Source organism: Gavialis gangeticus, unplaced genomic scaffold (assembly GCF_001723915.1).
Source record: "Gavialis gangeticus isolate Ggan-Ray unplaced genomic scaffold, GavGan_comp1, whole genome shotgun sequence".
NCBI lineage: Eukaryota > Metazoa > Chordata > Crocodylia > Gavialidae > Gavialis > Gavialis gangeticus.
Genome location: NW_017729032.1, coordinates 117,934,808 through 117,955,509, shown reverse-complemented (window position 1 = coordinate 117,955,509; position 20,702 = coordinate 117,934,808). Strand labels below are relative to the sequence as shown.

Here is a 20,702-nt window from a genome sequence, read left to right as displayed (position 1 = left end):
TAAACATGCCCTTAATGACAGTCCTGGAGCCATTTTCTACTGGCTGGCTGAAATACCTCCTTTTTCAGCTTGCCAGGTGTTTTTAATCCTATTCTTAGATGATTCCCATGCATTGTGTAGGAAGCCTGGGATTTTAACTCAGGGATGGGGTTTCCGTTACACAGCATGATGACTTAAGAATAAGTATCACAATACATTTCTTTATGGAGTTGGCCCTATCTGACCATAAAAAGTGAAAAAAGAAAGTAACGAAACTGCAGTTTCACTAAAGCAGCAAAAGTTAAGGCAGAGAAATTGTGTGAAAAACTAGATACCAAGACAGAGTTTATGAAACCATAAGGAGATATGTGGATGTAAATGAAAGCACAGCACAGGTACCAGAGATGCACTCAAACCAGAGAACTGTTCTGCTTAAAAGGGAATGCTCAAAACAGAGCAAATTTATAAAGAATCAAAATGTATTCTTTACAATTTTACTTTATTTTAAGCATTCTTTCATAATGCCCCCCTTCCTTATACCAACCAAAACCCAAAAAAAACCTACAACCAAAAACCCAGCAACATGAAGGATATCAAATTTTGCTGTTTGCTCATTAACATCCTATTACACTTTTAACTTCTTTCATTCCTTGGAGTTTCAGAACAGCAGATACTTCCTATGCTGTTCTGGTGATTGCGCCCAAAACTTGCAATGAACTTTTTTCCAAGTACCCAAATAACATTGCATTCCTATGTCCTTAGATCAACACGGCTACAACCAAAAACCCTTCCAGCTCACATACATACACAGAAATATAATTTCTTTCTGTGCAGTCTCCCTGCTGGCTCCAGGACTTCCATTAAGATAATAAGCCTCACCTTACCTACTCAGGTGCAATGAGGCACACTTAACAAATCTGTGGATGACACCAAGCTGAGCAGAATTGTAGACACTCCAGAGGGCAAGGCTGTATCCAGAATGACCTGGACAGACTGAAAGAATGGTCCATGATCAATCAGATGAGACTCAACAAGGACAAGTTAAAGTCCTGAACTTGGGATGGAATAACGAAACGGACAAATAAAAACTGGGAAATGACTGACTAGGTTGCATTGCTGCACAAAAGTATTCTTGGGGGCTGTATGCTGAAGATAAGCTAACAGTGTACACTTGTTGCAAAAAAGCCAACAGCTTTTTACTGGGTTATATGAAGAGGGATTTCAGTTGTAAATCAAGGGCAGTGATTTTTCCTGTCTATTCTGCACTGGTAAGGACTACCTAGAGTACAGTTTTGGACCCCACAGTTCAAAAAAGATACAGATAGTTTGAAAAGAGCCTGGAACAGAGCAACAAAAATGATTAGGGACCTGGGAGAAAGGGTAAAAGAACTAGGGTTCTTAAGCCTGGAGAATACTGAGGGGGAGATTTTATCATGATCTTCATATATGAAGGGTAATTATAGGGAGGGCAGAGATGGGCATTTATTTTTGGCTGGAACAATGGCATCAAACTGCAGCAAGGGGAAATTTAGACTGGAGATTAGTAGGAGCTTTCTGACTCTGAGGATAATTGAGCATTGGGACAGGCTACCTAGAGAAGTTGTGGACTCTTCATTCTTGGAAACTTTCAGAAACTGGTTAGACACTTGACTGGGGTGGTTTAATCTTGGATGATTCTGCCTTGAGCAGGGGGCTGGTCTAGATGACTTCTTCCAGTCCCTTCCAGCCGTACTTTCCTATTATCCTATGAGTATTGTTGTTTCAGGAGAGACTCCCCATTGGTACTAAATGTGCAGTCCTTAACCTTGGTCAGGCTTTTTGTTTCAGGACAGCCTCATAGTGGTTCTATCCAGGAGTGCTTAGGTTTCCTCTCAGCTACTCAGGGCTGCTCTGAAACCATCAGTGGTGCTTATTGTCAATCTCTGGTGCACCTAGTGGGATTGAGTGGTGGAACTTGTTTTCTCAGCATAGTCTCAAAGTTGGTAGAGAGGCTGTCATGACATGGCCCTACTGTTACAACCTGACTCCATCTCACTCTCACCAGAGATGCCACTCCATTGTGATTGTAGTTCACGTGCTTCTAAACCTGATTATTATTCCTTGTCCTGGGTCTCCAAAGAACACTTTCAAGTGTAAATCCCATGTCTGTCACTTTTCTTGGACAGTGAGGCTGCTGCCTAAGTACTCAGACCACACAACTTCCCTATTTCTTAGATCTGCTCCCTCCAAAGCCTATCTGGCTGAGGGGCTCTAGTTTCCTAGTTGTACCACTAATTAACAACACTGGAATAAAGCAAAGAACAAGGAGCTGGTGGTTCAGTCAGTACAAATAATGGATTTTTCAGTCCACTGGCAAGAAGGAAAAATAATTTTGATGTTTCCTAGAAATAAAAAATTGGGCAGCAGGGGTGAGGGGGGAGGATGGGGAAGGGGGAATCAGGTCATTTTGTGCCAGCTTATTTGCATTTTTGGTTTTTTGAAAAAAATGGAAGAAAGCATAGTAATTAAACATAATTTCAAAATGAATCATTATATTTTAAAATATAAACTTTAATTCTTACAGTTTTTTCAGACAAAGGTATGTATTTGAAAAAGAAATAGGAAAAAAAATGATTTATTTGAAAAAAGAATCATAAAATATTTTGGTTGATCTTTATCAAGATATTTTACCAAAAAGGGTTTTGATTACAAGATTTCATCTAGCTATATTTATGATATTTCCATATATTAGAAACTTAAATGAACAGAAATATCTACAGCCTAACACAGGGGCATTTTAATACTATATATTAAACAAATTAACTTAAATGGTCTAGAAATGTTTTTGCAGATCATACCAAATATGTTCACTTCTTAATAGCCTTCTAACTGGAAAAGCATTATTGCAAACATAAGCTCTCAAAAGACAAAAAATGAAGATTTTTTAATAGAAAATTATTATCAAAATAATTTGGGTGATATTTTTCTCTCATGAAAGGCAACAGAATTTTTGTCTCTAGCATTTAGACAAAGTTCAGTGTCCTATTTATGACAATCAGGTCCCTAACTAATTAATTTACTATGGGAGCCCTTAAGATTTAATTAGCTAATCAATTCCCTTTGATGAACAGTGAAATATCACCAAAGAAACAAATTACTTGACCCTACTAGGTAATAAGTGCCTCATCCAATGTGCTGAACATCTATAGTTTCCTAAACACTTGGCAAGAAGCTCTCTGTACTTTCCTAGTTCAGGTACTTAAAAAAATTCTTAAGGATGAAGAACTTTTGCTCAGTTCCAACTATGTGCTGCAGGATAATGTTTCTTGCAAATCCCACATAGCATTTTGCAGTCAAAATGTCTTCTCCTCTTGCCAAGAATGCTACTTGCTTTGGTAGAAAATTATTCACCAGACATAATGTAAAAGGTTTAATACATTCCTTTTTTAAAGGAAGTAAAATCTTGGCTATACATTCATGCACATGCTGATTTAGTGTCCACTTTCTAACTAAGAGCCTAGCCAGATTGTTGGAAGCAATCCAAAGACTATTTAATGGCATTCTAGGAGAACTTATGAAAAACTATCACTCCTAAGATGATATCTACTCCTTGACAAATATTATTAACATTAACTAGTCTAGTTGAGAGATGCCTGTAATTCCTCAAATAGTTTTAGTCCTGGTAAGTATGATTTTTTTTCAACGCCATGATGGGTGTGTCTACACATTCATTAATGTACCATAATTATGGCACGTTAAGTTTAGTACCTGTAATGACAGGCAGTAACTTATTGCACTGTAATTGGTGATACTCCACTGTAGCACTAGTGCATGCTTTTTTGTGATGCTAATTCACAATAGATTTATTCTGCTGTGCATTAGTGCATTAGCATGGTTTTTGCCACCATCCTAATGCACAGTAGGTTTAGCCTACTGCACATTTAGCATCTTGTGTGACGTGCCCAATATGTTTTCAATTTAGCTGAAATATCTACTAGTTAGTATTAACATCCAGTATAATTAATTGTCAGGTCAAACTTATGCAATTTGCCTTTAATATTTAGTCAGAGATGTTGTTTTCTGTAGGACGACCAAGGTCCCAGTGGTGACCATGATGACCCTGGTGGCCAAGCACCTCCTGCCCCACTCCAGCTCCTTGGGGTACTCTCCTGTTTAACCTTTCCTGTTATGCCTCAGTGTAACTAGTAAGATTTAGGGAGGCTGCCCTAGGGCCCTAAAATGAGCCTCAGACTCTCTGTCCTCCATTATCACATGCACCAGTCTCACTCCTCTGACTTTTAATAATGGAGAATTATCTTCCCTAAGGCAGCTTGTGCCCTAAGGCATGGATAGGGCCAAGGGTATCATGCCTTAAGAGCAGGGATCCTAGTTTTCTTTGATTTAAAAAAAATCCCTAATTTTCAGTTAAAAAAGTAACCCCAAATCCATTGTTCCATGATTTAAATGAAATGCTACTAATAGGTAGATATATATAGTGATGTTTAGTTTTAATCATGGGAAAATGTGGATTGGGGGTTACTTATTTTTAACTGAAAATTGGGGGATTTTTTTAAAATCAGAGAAAACCAGGATCGCTTCTCTTAAGTCACAATACCCTTGCCCCTATCTATGCCTTAGGGGACAAGCTGCCTTAAGGACAATACTTCTCCATTCTCCCCTGTAGCCATGCCCGTGCTTTGTAGATGTTATTCTGACAATGTACTGAACCTTCCTGAAGGGGCCTCTGTCTTTTTGGGTTTAGCCCAGGGGTGGGAAGAATATGGCCTGTGGGCCAGATCTGGCCCATGAAGGGGATATATCCAGCCTGTGGCAGGGCCCTTGGTCCTGCCTGGCCCAGGCAACATCCTGCTCTGATGTGTCATGCTGCTTCTGAGCAGACAGTGGGGTTGGTGCAGTTCTGCAGCTGGATTGCCTTTCTAAGCCACTGGCCCCAGCCCTGCAGTACTGGTGGGGACCCACACGCAGCCCTGACCCACCCTGCACCTGCTGTGGACTTACCTGCTGACGCTGAACAGCTGTAACAACAGCAGCACCAGTGAGGCAGAAGTGTTCTCAGCATGGGGGGGGGGGGAAGGGCCCCTCATCCCCACTGCTGCCCCCTGCTTCCTGCATCAGTTGCAGGGAGCCCATGCTGAGCTGCCCTTTAGCTCCACTGCACTGCCTCCACTGCCCACTGAGCAGCTCCTAAGCAGCAGTGACAGCAGAGGAGATACAGGGTACCCCAGCGCAGGGTCCATGTAGCTGCTGCAGGAAGCAAAGTGTGGCGATGAGGGGAAGGGGCTGCTTTTTCCCTGTGCTGAGCACAGCCCTCTCTATCTCAGTTTCCAGGCCCTGGCCCCTATTTTGGTCTTGCCTTTGGGCTCCTGGCCCCAGCCCATGCCTCAAGTTTCATTTCAGGCCCTTGGTATCCCTGACTCATGCTAGGCTGCTCATAATTTGACCCAGGACCCACCCCACTTCCCCTCCTCTTCTCCCTGGCATGCAGTCAAGGCAGTTCCCAGGTCAACTCAGGCCCACTTGTCCCAAGGCAGGGCTGCTTATAGCCTAACCCAGCAAGGCTGATCATGCTTCACTAGGCTCTGGACCTTTAACTGAACTTCGCTCCCTGAATCCCTGACTCTGTAGGGCTACTATCCTCAGCCTCTAGGTGGTTTGGGCTTCAGCCCCGTACAAGCCACCTGGTCCTAGACAGGGTTAAGCCAAACTTGAAAAAGTCTGTATGCATTTACAGTGCAGCCCTAGGTCTGGAAAAGCGCAGCTGCTCACCCTAGACCCAGGACAGTGCTATTTTCACCCCAGCACTCAACTTGACTGGGCTATTTTTAGGCCCCAGCCACTCAACCCACTCCCCACCCTTGCTGGAAATGGCAGCCCACATGATCCTGCAAACCTTCCTGCCAAAAACATAATAAATAATAGCAAATGAGGAAAATAATTTAAAAGGTTATTTAAAAAATAATTTGCCTTCTATTTTATCAGAATTTGATTTTGTTTTCAGCTCCTTAGAGTTCTGAAGAGTTTGAGTCTCTGACTTCCTGGACTTGACAGGAATGAGACTGACACCACAAGTAGAAAAAGAGGTTTAACTACAGAAGCTGAAAACAAGATTTTTCCATTTAGGATCATTTCTATATCTCTGATTACAGGAAATTTCTAGCTCCAATGTCTAAGGAGCTGGTAGATATCAATTTTAGTTAAATGAGATATCAATTGCCTTTTTCTTCTGTTTAAGGAGAGAAAATTTCTTTCTCATTTTCCTTACAAAAATTTTGAATATTGAAAAAAGTGAAATCAAAAAGCCCCTTTTCCAATTTAGCTTTAAAGATTTTTCCTTTTGTATCAAACCTGGACATTTTTGTTCAGGTTTAGATATTTTTAAGTACAATGGATCTTTATTCTTTTTCCCTGCTATATACTTTTTGGGTGGCCATTTCCACAACATTTACTGAAGTACCTTTGCAGTTAAAGACTAGTCTTATTTGTTACACATTTTATCTTCTTTATAGGTAGATGCTGCTAGAAGTTCTATTTCATTCTAAACTGTATCAATCTAAATCATTCTATATAATGTGGTTCTATATAAACCAGTTCTGTCTGGCTAATATCTTAAAATATTTTTAAAGGTTTTAATAGATGATATTGAACTAACCTAAAATGTGTTATGTGAGCTAGATATGGAGATTTCCATAAGGGAAGTGTATCAGCAGTTTAACAAGTATCCACTTGTTACTTCATTGTGTCTCCATTGTTACTTCAATCCCCTGTACAGTTCATTAATACTGCATATCACATTTTTGATAATTGAAAGTGTGTAGACACTCTAAATCTCAGTAACACTTTTTCATTCAAACATTTGTATTATTTGTCCAGTTCCTTTCTCACTTTGCTTGATAATATAGTTTAAGTTGCCCTGTTTAGCATTACTTATGAGACACCACTGATTTAAATAGAAAGAAAAACAAAAACTCTCTCCTGGCATGTTAATAAGGTGTTTTCTACCTGTTGAAAGAGCAATAAGATAGACAGGTATTTCCTAGTATTTTATTTAAATAATCCAATTAGCCCAATGGCAAGAACCCATTCTTAATCAATGAGACTATTACAGACATATAAAAACAATGTCTTTCATCTTTCTTTATAGCTAAAACTTGTGTTTTTGCAAAAGTACCTCATGCTGAAATTTCATTTACTTCATTATGAATTCTGTGCATATAGGGCTCAAATGATTGAAACCAGAATTTTAATTTTCTCATATTCATATCATGAATCATAAGCATTCACAGTTAATTCAAATACATATAGTATATGTGGCTCATGTCTAATTACCACATTACCTTTCCCTGATCTTTTTTCCCCTTTTCATTATATACACAGCCCGATGAAACCAATAGTGTTTAAGTCTGAAAATATCCTCCTGTGACATTGTCAAGGTTCATTAAATAGTATTTGTTAGATACATGTCATATAAACAAGCTTTGCATTTTGTAGCTGATAACATTACTTACTGGGTGTGTCTACATCTGAATTTATGTGCACCTAAAATTAATGTGCCTTTACTTAAGGTACATTAAGGCAATTTAGGTACAGATCTACACGTGGATGTGCTAATGCACATTAAAGCACATTAAATTTAGGTGTGAATAGCTAAGTTGCATTAGCGCACATGCAGACATGCTAATGCACATTAACATGGTGTGTATCCATTGATTCACACCATGCTAATGCACATTAGTGCATCTACACATGCGCTAATGGACTTAGCTATTCACAATTAAATTTGATCTCTGTTTTATGGGATTTAGGCTCACATAACCTTACATCACCATTTTGGTGATTTAGGCTAAGATAGCCTAAATCACCTCAAATTTAGGTTCACAGAGCCTTAAATCTCCATTTTTAAGGCACATTAAGGGTATGCATGTATAGACACAGGCCCTTAATAAGACTTAAAAAATGGCAATTTTGGGCTAAGCCTGCTTAAAAGAGGCATGTGTAGATGTGCCCATTGAGTAGCATTTTCCTGAATTTATGCATCTATTAATTTCAAAGCAGACTACAAAATTCAGTGTGAACAACAAAATTCAGATGTTCCACAGTAACAAACAGTGGAGTCGCATCATACGTGCATTTAACTTACACAAATTCAACTATATGCGCTTGGCAAAACAAACAAACAAAAAAACCCAATTTAAATAGTGTGGGCGATTCTGCCCGTCATTCCACTCAATGAGTGTAAGCCCCGGAGTGAGCATGAGATGGGAGACATGAACCTGCTGTTCCCCCAGTCAATCTCAGTTCCCGTGTGCCTCTCATAGTGTGAGCATCTCGCCATGCTGAGTGTGATTCTAGTGTTTAAAGATACGTATTTTTCGTACAACATGGCCCGTAAATGCAAGCTAACTACTTCTTCTGGTGCTCAACTGAAGAAACAGTGATCTGTTCCAACGCTGGAGGAAAAACTGGCTGTGTTGGACTTATTGAGAGACAGTATGTCGGTCTCCAACATGGTGCATAAATATGGCCACAATGAATCTAGCATCCGTGCCATCAAGATTCAAGATAGAGAAATTCGTCAAGCCGTGGCATCAAATACTCCAATAACTGCTAAGGTGATGAGCCAAGTGCATGGTAGGACTTCAGTAAAGACTGAAAAGGCATTAAACTTATGGCTGGAAGACATGAACTGTAAACGTGTGCCTATCGATGGGAACACATTACAAGAAAAGGCTCTTAGCCCCTACGTGCTGTTCAAACCTCCCGCCGAAGAGGGACAGCCTTCTGATGAGAAGGAATTCAAAGCCAGCCAAGGTTGGCTTAACAGTTTTAGGAACGGCTTCAACCTCAAAAATGTGCAAACTACTGGTGAAGCTGTATCTGCCGATGAAGAGGCAGCAAAAGCCTAGCCCGAACAATTAAAATCATAGAAGAAAAGGGCTATCTTTCGGAACAAGTTTTTAATGCTGACGAGACTGGGCACTTCGGGTAAAAAATGCCCAACCGCACTTACATTTCAAAATCAAAAAGACAAGCCCCTGGCTTCAAAGCAGCTAAAGACTATGTGACTGTGTTGTTTTGTGGCAATGCGGCTGGTCATTTAATAAAGCCAGGCTTGCTCTACAGGGCTGCAAATCCCTGTGCCCTAAAAGGCAAGAACAAAAATCTCCTACCTGTGTTCTGGCAATCAAATGAAAAGTCTTGGGTGAAGGCAGCCTTATTTCTGGATTGGTTCCACAAGTGTTTCATTCCGGAGGTCAAGCGGTACCTCGAAGAGAACGGACTTGATTTTAAAGTGTTGCTGATCGTAGACAATGGTCCTGACCACCCTGAGGCACTCTGGTTTGCGCATTATAATGTTGAAGTCCTCTTTCTCCCCCCCAATACCACCTTCATCCTCCAACTTCTCGACCAAGGCGTGATTCACTGTTTCAAGGCCACATACATGAGGCTTATGTTCTCATGGATACGTAGCACTATGGATGCTGATCCCAATCTTAATGTGATGGAGCGTTGGAAGTCCTTCGACATTGTCGATTGCATCATTTATATTAAACAGGCAATGTATGCAATCAAGCCTGAAACTGTCAATGCATGTTGGCGAAACCTATGGAAAGAATGTGTGAATGATTTTAAGGGTTTCCCAACCATTGACAAAGAAGTGAAATGCATTGTTCAGGTGGCCAGGCAAGTGGGTGGTGATGGCTTCATCGACATCCTCAAGGAAGAAATTGAAGAATTAATTGAGGGCCATAGAGAAACATTGACTAACGAAGAGTTAGAGGAAGTGATAAAATCGTCTACAGAAGACAAAGATGATGACGACGAACAGGAAGAGCCAGCAAGTTGGAATCTTCATAAATTTACTTAAGTGTTCCAAGCAGCGAAACACTTGAATGATGTAATTTCTGAATACAATCCCTCTATGGAACGAAGCCCCAAAATCACATGTAGTATTACGGATGATTTGAGACCGTACCAAGAAATGTTTGAGCAGCACAAAAGACAACAGTGACAGTTACTGATCACCATGTTTTTCAAGAAAAAACAACCAGCAGCAGATGAGCCTACGCAATCCACTTCTCAATCTGAACCAGAGTCAACCACTTCGTCTATGACTCACTATCCATAATTTTGACTATACGCGATTTTCGCTTTACGTACTGACTTTAGAACCTAACCTCCACGTAAGATGCGACTCCAATGTATTATTTTTTGTTCTCACATGACACCCAGATAAAAAGTCAGGCTAAATGATAACAACATTCGGATTAGTTGATTTGCATACTTTGGTTTAGCCTTCAAATATATTTATCATATAAACAGACAAAAATTGATACTATTACAGGTGCTATAATGAACTCACAGGAAAGGAGGCATTTCAATTACCTACCTGGATTTAGAAGAAAATGATTTGATTTTGTCAAGTAGAGATTTTGGTTTCCCCAGGAATAAAAAGGATTGAGTTTATTTTTTCTACTATTTGCTTTCAAAAAGCAATAAAGTACAGACACAGTCAATGTATACTTCAGCTGTTTATTGCTGGAGTAAAAAGGTTGAGACAACCCCACAAGAGCCAAACCTGAACTATTTGATAGATAGCAAATACTGCACTTGTTATGGGAATTTCCTGAGCAGAACTGGGGAAAATAGGTGCAGAAAGCAAAGTTTCACTGAGCATGCAGGTGGAAACCTTTCAAATCATGCAAGCCAGCTAGATATCTTCATGGCAAATTTACAATCCCTGATAGTGGTACTCCCAAAGGATGCTCACTATCCTGGGCAGGCTGCTTCTGAAACTGAAAGCACTGAAGCTGCAACTGTGCAGGTGGGCTAACTACTTAGGTAGCAGGCTACAAAGCATTGTGTCTCAACATGCTAATTAACCCATCTCAAACACTGTGAGGGAATGACTACACTGTATGGATGTGTGACGCTTCAGTGGCTGATTTGATTCAGAGGAGATTCAGCTCAATGCAGGGACTGAATCTCAGAATCTGTATCAAATTGGGAGACCAAGTAAAAGCTCCAAATTGATTTGAAGTGTCCAAATTAATTCACAAAAGCTTTGAAAAAAGATTTGTCCGATTCCGAGATTTGACCATAGATTAACAGGCAGCTAACAGCTGCCTCCAGCTGGTAAGTCTTTTGGGGTTGGGCGATGGGGAAGGGAAGGGATGTGGGGGAGGGAGGGACTGGGGCTGGGACAAGCTGCCCAGCTGCAGCGGGGTGGGGTGTGTTACTTAAGGAGGGGGATGGGGGAGCACAGGATGCAGGAGTGGCAGTGCTGTGAGCAGGGGCTCTGCCCTGCTGCTGCATGCCCAGCCAGGGTGGGAGGAGGGAAGGATGCAGCCAAGGCTCACTCTAGGTGGAAGGGGCAAAGCACTTTTGTGGGTGTGGCATTACTGGGAGTGGGGGCTATGCGCTGCTGCTGCCTGGAGTGAGCTGCACCTGCATCATGCCCCTCCCCCCCCCCAGCACTAGCTTGGCAAGCAGCAGGACAGAGCTCCTGTGGCTCCCCCCCGACCCAAGACAGAGGCAGGCACAGCTGGAGGAGCTGTGGGAGAAGCTTCCATGTGAGAAGCTTCCATGCCTGCCCTGCCCAGCCCCATCCCCCACCTGGCCTCAGCTTCCTGGCACTTAACAAAGAAAGGAAAAAAGTCCCACACTCACCAGTTGCAGCAGCAGTGATTGGGGCCTCTGAGTGCTGGTGCCAGAGCCCTCCCATGCAGTGCAGAGCAGTGGGGGAAGCAAGGATTGTCCCCCCCACCTAGCACCCCCACCTAGCATCATAGGGCAGCTGCCCTATGATGCAGGTGCACCACAGCTCGGCAGGCTGCTGCACACTGTCTGGGAGCTGGGGCCACTGGAGCTGAGTGGTGCTGGGCACTGGCTGACACATGGAGCTACCCCAACTCCCAGGCAAGTCAAACAGAGAGCTGGGCAATTGAACTTGCATCTGGGGAATCAAACCAGGGGCTGGGGAATTGAGCAGGGAGATGTTTGAAGCATGTTTTATTCACCAGCTCCCTGTTCAATTCCTTAGCCCATGGTTCAATTCTCCAGTCCCCAGTTCAATTTGCCTGTGAGCTGAAGCGGGTCCAAATATCAGCTGGAAACCAGCACTGCTCAGCCACAGTGGCCCCCAGTGCCCAGGCAGTGTGTGGCACCCTGCTGAGCCACACTGCACCTGCGCCATGGGACAACTGCTGCATGGGTGCCAGGCAGGAGGGGAGATCCTTGCTGCCCCCCATTGCCTCACACTGCAATGGGGGGGGGGACTCTGCCATCAGTGCCCAGAGGCCCTGATTGCCACTCCTGCAGCCGGTGAGTGTGCGGCTATTTTTTTTTTTTAAGTGCTCGGAGGCTGGGACAGGGTGGGGAATGAGGCCTGGCATGGCCACCTTTGGGTCTTCTCCCACAGCTCTCCCTAGCAGATACAAATCACTGATTCTCTCCAAATCAGTGCCAACTATTCTGAAGCTGATTTGGCCAAATCAGTTCAGGACAGTGATCCAAATCTCTGAATCAAATCACTGTCCTCCAAATCAGCCAAATCCAAACCTGAATCAAATACTTCCCTATTTTCACAGACCTACTACATTACTTCTGTTTAGGTGGTGGTCTATCCATAAAACCACTGTATGCTTGAGTGCACTACTGCTGGGGGTAGAAGTTTACCATATGCACAAAGCCTTAGAAAAGTGTAGTTTGGTTTATAGAGATAGTGGAAGAATTAATCATAATTCTCTGCCTTCCAAAATCAATGAACAAAAGACCCCAAAGCACTGAAATAATAAAAAGATATATACATACACTCTTTGTCCCAAAACTCAGCAGTCCTAAAAAGGCAATATGTTTGATATTATAATGTATGTTATGGAATTATTCTTAATTATAAATGTATGTTAGTATGTGTATATATATGTATACAAACACACCCACACATATACATTACTTTTTTAGGACTATTGATATATATCCTAGAGAATAGTACTGGACTTTTGGTTTTTCGCTTATTCATACTATAAATCACACAATTAGAAATTTTAGACTTGCATCTTAAGCAAAACCATTTTCTGCTTTAAATCTACTTTTTAAAGTTAAAATGCAACACAGGGTAACTGGAGAAATCTATTGGTATTTAATTGTGTATTGTATGGAACAACAATACAAATTATCTTGCTTGGATCCTATGACCCCAGCTGACTTCCTGTCCCTGGGGCAGGACTCGATGATCTTCTGAGGTCCCTTCCAGCCTCAGTGTCTATGAAATCTATGAAATCTATGAAACATAAATACAGAAACATTAGATGGTAGCTCTCTGCAGTTGAGACAGTAGAGGCAATGGAAGGTGCTAGTTTCCCACCATTTGCCCTTCTGAAGAGATGTCTTCAAGAGAGGTCATAAAGTGATAAGTTAACGAGATGTATGTACCTTTTTTTTTTCCGTACTGTTTCCAAATAGAATTACAAAGAATGTTGAACTAAGCTGTTTTTCCAAATGCACCAAATAGTGCATGTAGGTACTGTAGGAAGTACAAAACTCCCATTGATGTTTTTGGGAATGAGATTTGACTTATAAGGGCATAGCAAATAAATATTTCACAGATAACTTGAGAAATTCCAAAGAGTAATAGTCATTGTAGAAAAGGTTAATATGTTTATTGTTTTTTTTTCTCAAGCATTGTCATTGGATGTTGGTGCGGTGGGGGGTTAACCCATTTTAAATAATACAGTATAAAAATGGAGAAGTCACAAATAATTCATTAATCTTAGGATCATAGAAAAGTAGGGTGAGAAATGATCAAAAAGTTCAGCTAGTCAAGCCCCCTGCTCAAGGCAGGATCATCCTTGACTATGTCATCTCAGCCAAGTGTCTGTTCAACCTGCTCTTGAAAATTTCCAGGCATGAAAATTCTAAAATTTCTCTAGGTAGCTTGTTCTAATGCTTTTATCATCTTATGGTCAGAAAATTCCTCTTAGTCTCCAACCTAAATATCCTTTGCTGCACCATAAATGACCCTACTGCTTCCAGCCTTCCCTCATAGGCAACCTTTCCTCATATCTATATATTTAGTGGTGTTTCATATTAATCATGGATAAATGTTGATTTTGGGTTACTTCTTTAAATCTGAAAACTAGGGATTTTTTTTTACCAGAGAAAACCAGTATCCCTGCTCATAAGTCATGCTTTCCAGGCCTCTAATAATTTTTGTCACTCTTTGCTAGACTCTTCCCAATCTGTACACATCTCTTCTGAACTGTGGGGCCCAGAACTGACAGTACTCCAGGTGAAGCCTCACTAGTGCTGAATGGAGAAAAAGAATCACTTATCTTGATTTGCAAGTGACAATTCTGTAAATACAACCCAGTTTACTGTTGGCCTTTTCCAAACAAGAGTATGTTATTGGTTCATACACAGTTTATGGTCTACAGTAAGCCCCAAATCCTTCTCTGCAGTATTCCACACTAGCCAATTGTTCCCCAATCTATATGTATGTATATAATTAATTTTACATGCATAAATATAGGACTCTGCACTTGTCCTTGTTGAATCTCATCTGATTGATTATGGACCATTTTTCCAGTCTGTACAGGTCATTCTCGATCTTAGCTGTTCTCTCCAGAATGTCTACAGTGTCACACAACTTGGTGTCATCCACACATCTCCTAAGTGTGCACTCATTTCTGTCACCCAGATCATTCATGATGATGTTGAATAATTCCAGACTCAGGAAAGAACCATGGGAACTCAACTTGATACTTCCTCCAAACCTTAAGTCATTGACCTATATTCATTGAACATGATGATCCAACCAGTTATGTATCAATCTTATAGGACTTTTCTCTAATCTGTATTAGAGATGTTCCTATGATAGTCTCACAAGAAAATTTTGGATATAGTGGGCTTAACTGTGAGATGGTTAGGTGGGTATGAAGCTCACTGTAGGGTAGCACCCAGAGAGTCCTAATGCATGGATCTGTGTCATCCTGGTGAGAAGTAGGCAGTGATGTCCTGCAAGGGTTGGTGCTTGGTCCTGTACTTTTCAACAACTTTACCAATGATTTGGATGAGTGGGTGAAGAGCTCACTGGCCAAGTTTGTAGATTACACAAAGTTATGAGGAAGAGTGGTCATGATTGAAGATAGGCTACAGATACAGGTGGATCAGACAGGCTAGCAAGCTGGGCAAGTCAGAACCAGATGAAGTTCAAAATTGAGAAATGCAAAGTGCTCCACCTGGAGGCGAACAATCGCAGCACAACTACAGGCTTGGCAATGCCAACCTGACTGGCAGTACAAATGAAAGAGACCTGGGTGCAGTAATGGACCGCAACATGAATATGAGCCGGCAATGCAACTCTGTTGCCAGCAGGATGAATAATACTCTGGCATTCTTCAATCAGTGCATCTCCAACAAGACCAAGGAGGTGATTCTTCCACTCTACCCAGCACTGGTGAGACCCCAATTGGAGTACTGCATCCAGTTCTGGGCACCACACTTTAACAAGTGCATGGTAAAGATTGAGAGAGTCCAGAGAAGGGCCATCTATATGATTAGAGGCTTGCACATAAAGCTGTATGAGGAAAGGTTGAGGGACTTGGGACTCTTCAGCATAAAAAATAGAAGACTGAGCGGGGCTTGATAGCAGCTTACTGCTACAACCATGTGAGTACATCAGGGGCTCAGTGAACAACAGTTCACCAGGGTGCCCTTGGGTAAAACCAGAAGTAATGGCCACAAACTACTGGAAGACAGTTTCAGGCTCAACATTAGGAAAAAATTTTCACAGTCAGGGTGTCCAGACTTTGGAATAAGTTCCCTCCAGAGATTGTGTAATCGCCTACACTGGAAATCTTCAAGAAGAGACTGGACAGTCATCTTGCTGGGGTCACCTGCTCTCACCTGTAATTTTTCTTGCTTGGTGCAGGGGGCTGGATCCGATGATCTTCCAAGGTCCCTTCCAGCCTTACAATCTATGAATGTATGGAGCTAATTAGTCAAGTCAACTGTAAAGCGTGCATGTAGACACTCCCACAGAGAACTACCCTAAAACAGAGAAGATGCAACCCACCCCAGAATCTGTCCTTTTTCTTCCAGTGCTGGTTAATCTTACTAAGAAAACAAATTTGCTTGTTCCCAATCCTGCTGAAAAAGAACTAAGGAGGTGGCACAAGATACAAACAGACTGTGCTCTACCTGGAACAAGTACCTTTTAGCCTCATCAATGAATTCATTTCATTTTACGTTTTCCTATCTGTGGTATCCTTTTTGCTACTAAAATTCCCAAACATTTACCTGGAAACATTGTTACACTTACTGTTGATTTTAACAGACAGACATAGCTACCTAAAGTGTGCCACTTAGTATTCATATCATTGGTTTCACTCTGTAGAGTAATTTATGTAACGTGTTGTGAGACCTTGTACAAGTAAAGATATTAGTACAGAGGTAATCCTTGATTTAACAGGAGTTGTTGAATTACTTTGGAGAGAAAGTTCAGTCATCTTGGTCAGTATCTCATGCTTGCAATTTAATGAACTACTCCCACTGATAGGATACTTACTCACAAGGCAAGCCTTATATTAGAAAAAATGTTTACAGCCCCAAGTTAATGGGCAAACAGAAGCAGAATATTATTTTTTACATGTAAAACATCTGCTATACCTGGTTACCACTTAACACTGTGCTGTTGGTTGTGGATTCTTTTAAATTAAGTTTTCTTCCAGACAGTTTATGGATGTCTATGAGGAAACAGACTGAAACCTTGGACACATCTCTGTACTGTATCTAACAGGCATCCTGGTAGAAAAATAGAGTTTTAGAGACATGTAGCCTTAGCAGGCTGTATTGCTGAGTAAGTAGGTTACTGCATTTTTTGAAGCAACTTAACAATTTTTCAGATTAGTAGTTTGATTCTTAGGAAGAACATATGGTAAGAAGAACCAAGCCTTAAGTCACTTGTAAATAAATTAGTGAATGGCAGACACATAAAAAATGGATAATTAAAACTGAGTTGTGTATCTGTGGATACTGACTGTTGTTATGTAATGACAAATAAAGGGATATTTAGGAAATTTGATTTAAAAGAACTTAGGGTAAATTGTGATTTAAAACCAATTTTGAGGGTGTTAGTTCTGCATCCAAGAGGTAGTTTCATATTTTATACTGATAAGTTGCCATAGGCTTCAGATAAAATGACACAATTTAAAGCTGGTGTTTTTGAAATACAGCAATTTTGTGCCATCATAAGAAACACACGAGAAGTTTCAGTAAATGACAAGAAATAGATCTATTACAAAAAGGACAGGAAAAAATAATTCTGGCAGTACTATATTTTAAAGTTTAACCTTTCAGTTTTTGTAATAGATATAATGAGGTTTGTGAAAGAAAAACAAAAGCAAAATACACGACATCACATTTTTGTTACACAGTGAAATATAAAATATTCCAAATAAAACACACTTTCAGTTTTCAAATGTGTCAAAAAATTGTGTTTTGCCAACAATTACATTTTTTGTTATAGCCCTACAAAAATAATATGAAACCTTTTGCATGTATAGGCCTGATATTATAGTTCCCACAAAATTCTTTAATTCAAATTGACTATATATAAATCCAGAAGAACAAAAAGTTTCTATGATAACAACAACTTCTTATATCTTGTCAAGGGAAGACTTTGTTGTAGCAAAACCCAAAATTATTTCCTTTGAACAAGAGGAACAAGAAGTAAGCATAATTTCCTACTGAAAAAGGGACTATATATTGCTTAATAAGGTAAAAAATTTTCTCTCTGATCCCCCCTCTACATATTACAGGTATTGCACAATTAACTGGTTAATTGCACAATTACTTGGAGACTAGTTACATGTGCAAAGTAGCTATCACCAGGGATCCTGGTTTTCTCTGATTAAAAAAAAAAAATCAGTTAAAAAAGTAACCCCAAATCCACATTTTTCTGTGATTAAAATGACATACCATGTGTGGCATGGCAGGAGGCAAGATTGTGTGAATGGAGCATTAGATTCCGTCATGCCTTTACTTGCACTTATGAAGGGTTGAGGATATTTTATTTTTTAAAAGGTTCTATGTATATGTTAGTAATTTTAAGTAACAGAACAGAATTAATTATGGTAGTGTAGACTATAAATTTGTCAGTTCTTCCTATTTATATAAATGAATAATCAGCCTAATTAAGGACTGTGATATTTATATTGATAAGTAATGTCATATTTTTATTCATTGTGTATTGCATTGGAGCCCTTTCTACATTAATTTTTCATTTTTTACTTTCAATGAATATAGTATTTCCTAATTCACCTTGAAAATATGAAGATAAGAATATGCATGCAAGACTGAGTTCAATGGTTTCTCCATAACTCAACTACTGACACCACTTAATAGGGATGCTACTTTATTATATCATTGTCGTCTGATTATGAGCTCACATCATCAGTAGTACCTAAGGACACATTTGGCACCACCGTGGCTTGTAATGAGGACTCAGTTGAGACTTAAATTATGCAAATCAAAACTCTCATATTTTGACAGTACCACCTTCTTCATTTTGTATTTACAAGTTTCCTAACTGTCACTGTGCCCTGTGCAGCTTGGGCTTCATCCAAAGTTTGCTGAAGTCAATGAAAAGATTAAATTAACTTTTGTGGACTTTGAATCAGGCCCCTGACAGTAGCACAGGCCATAAATCAATTTGTTTTCTGACTTCTGTATTGCTGTTCTCCAAGAACCTAGTTCAGCAGTATTCCTAGTAAGAAAAGTATTGTAATAATTATGGATGTGATACAGTGTGGTTTCAGAGAAGGCTATAAATGGGAAGTATGCAGCTTTGGGTTCCTAAGTGGTTAAAAACATTCTTATTTGATTTATTCCAGGTGCCAGAAGATGCAAGGCACTTGGTGTAGTCACTTGGTGACTGAAGTTTGCATCTTAAAAATGCACGGCTGTTTTGGCTTCTGATTATCTCCAGAGCCATGCTATTTTACGGTATCTATGTTCCATTACATCTACGCTGGTGCTGGTGTGGCACCTAAATCCATAGAGGGACTCTGAAAAGGCCTAGTTCACACTGGCAGTACTAAGACCAGTCAACCCATCTTTTGTGGTGCCACCCATCTTTTACCCAATAACATAGTGATTGGACCACTTGCCTAGGAAGCAAATGACCTGGGTTTTAGGACCTATCCAGCCTGAAGGGAACTTGAATGAACGTCTTCTATTTCCTAGGAGAGTGCCCTAATCTAAAATAGAGCATAGGCTAGTGAGGTCACTCTCCTCCTCTCCTTTGACGTTAGGCTGACGTTAGGCAGGACAGTCAAGAGTGCAAGACATATTGGGCTAAGCAGAAAATAAGCTCTTCGGCTTCTCTAGCCTAGTGGTTATGGCACTCCCCCAGGAGAAGGGAGCTCTAGTCTCTGTAATTAGAGTTATTGCTTTCTAAACAATGACTGTTTCATGTAAAATGTACACAGTATTACAGTTAATCTCTTCTGGGGAACTGGGTTCAATCAGAGGAAGATCAGAAATCTGCAACACCAAGCAGCAAGGAGAGAGGAGTTGGAGAGAGGAGCGGGAAGAAGATAGAAAAGTCATCATAGAAATAAAACTTAATTGAAGAAATCAAATTTGTTGTGGAGACTGAAAGGCTAAACTAAGACTGTATGTACTGCAGAGTCAATTGTTATGATTTGATATCTTTAAGTTTGTATATGATTATCCAGCATTATAAATACAAACATATTCTATCATATTTTTATCTTTCCCAAGAAAGTGGTTAATGAGGCAAAATTAATTGTGAATACTTCATTAAACAGTACTATTCAATTCCTAGTAAAAAGTGAAATTGCTGCCATCCGAGCCACATTACAATTTTATACATTGTATTGTGTTAGAAAGAATAGGTACTTAAAATACTAGCAACTCATGAAAATACAGCAGGTTTAACCATTGATTACTCTGTAGCCTATGAAATATCTACATTAAATGAAGAATATGCCTCTTTATTTTTATTTCAGAAGTTGAAGAATCAAAGCAAACTAGGAATCTCAGAAAATGGGATCTAGAGTTTCAGCAGCTATCAAGTTTATGATGTATGAAACCTCAAAAGTAAAATTCTGGTGGGAAAAGAGTGTGCCATGGAATGTATACTTGCCAATCCAAATCAATTGGGTAGTATGCTAGAAACCAGTGTTTCTGAAACATTTTGGTTGTTTTCCAAGCTCAAAAGGGAGAGATTATCAACAAACTAATGCCACACCTAGGTGAAAATATCGTTAATCAATTTTGTGTAATCTGGATTTATTCAGCTTGAGGAATTCTCAATAGAATCATTGGATTTCTGGGGGAAACAGTGCTCTTAATTAAAGAGGTCTAGGTTTTAGCTGGATTTCACGTCACATGTGCTGTCATGTACAGGCCAAAAATGATGCCAACATTTGGATGCAGGTATGTAACTGCAGGTACTTCAATAGGAAAAATTTCTGCTATGCTGAATGGGGTAGAAGGCTATCCCTGATTCTCTTCTTACTTCCCTCTGGGCACATCTAAATAAGGTAGGAGTCTTTAGAGTGTGGTACGGACAGGGAGAATGGTCAGAAAACAGTCAATAGCCCAATATCCAATTTTTCCCTTTTAATATTTATTATTGGATTACAATATCACTGAAAGGTCTAAACTCTATTATTCTTCAGTAACTCACCACATCATGG

General features: G+C 40.2%; 1 protein-coding gene and 1 long non-coding RNA gene across 2 annotated transcripts in view; one reads left to right on the top strand and one right to left on the bottom strand.

Annotated features, from left to right (window-relative positions):
* GPC5 (glypican 5) overlaps window positions 1-20,702 on the bottom strand; it is a 1,496,686-nt gene that overhangs the window by 724,586 nt on the left and 751,398 nt on the right. The gene's annotated exons all lie outside the window — the stretch shown is intronic.
* On the top strand, window positions 8,156-14,130 carry LOC109302934. Its single transcript, XR_002098967.1, has 3 exons — window positions 8,156-8,211; window positions 8,265-8,350; window positions 14,118-14,130. It is a non-coding gene; the product is annotated as an uncharacterized LOC109302934 (long non-coding RNA).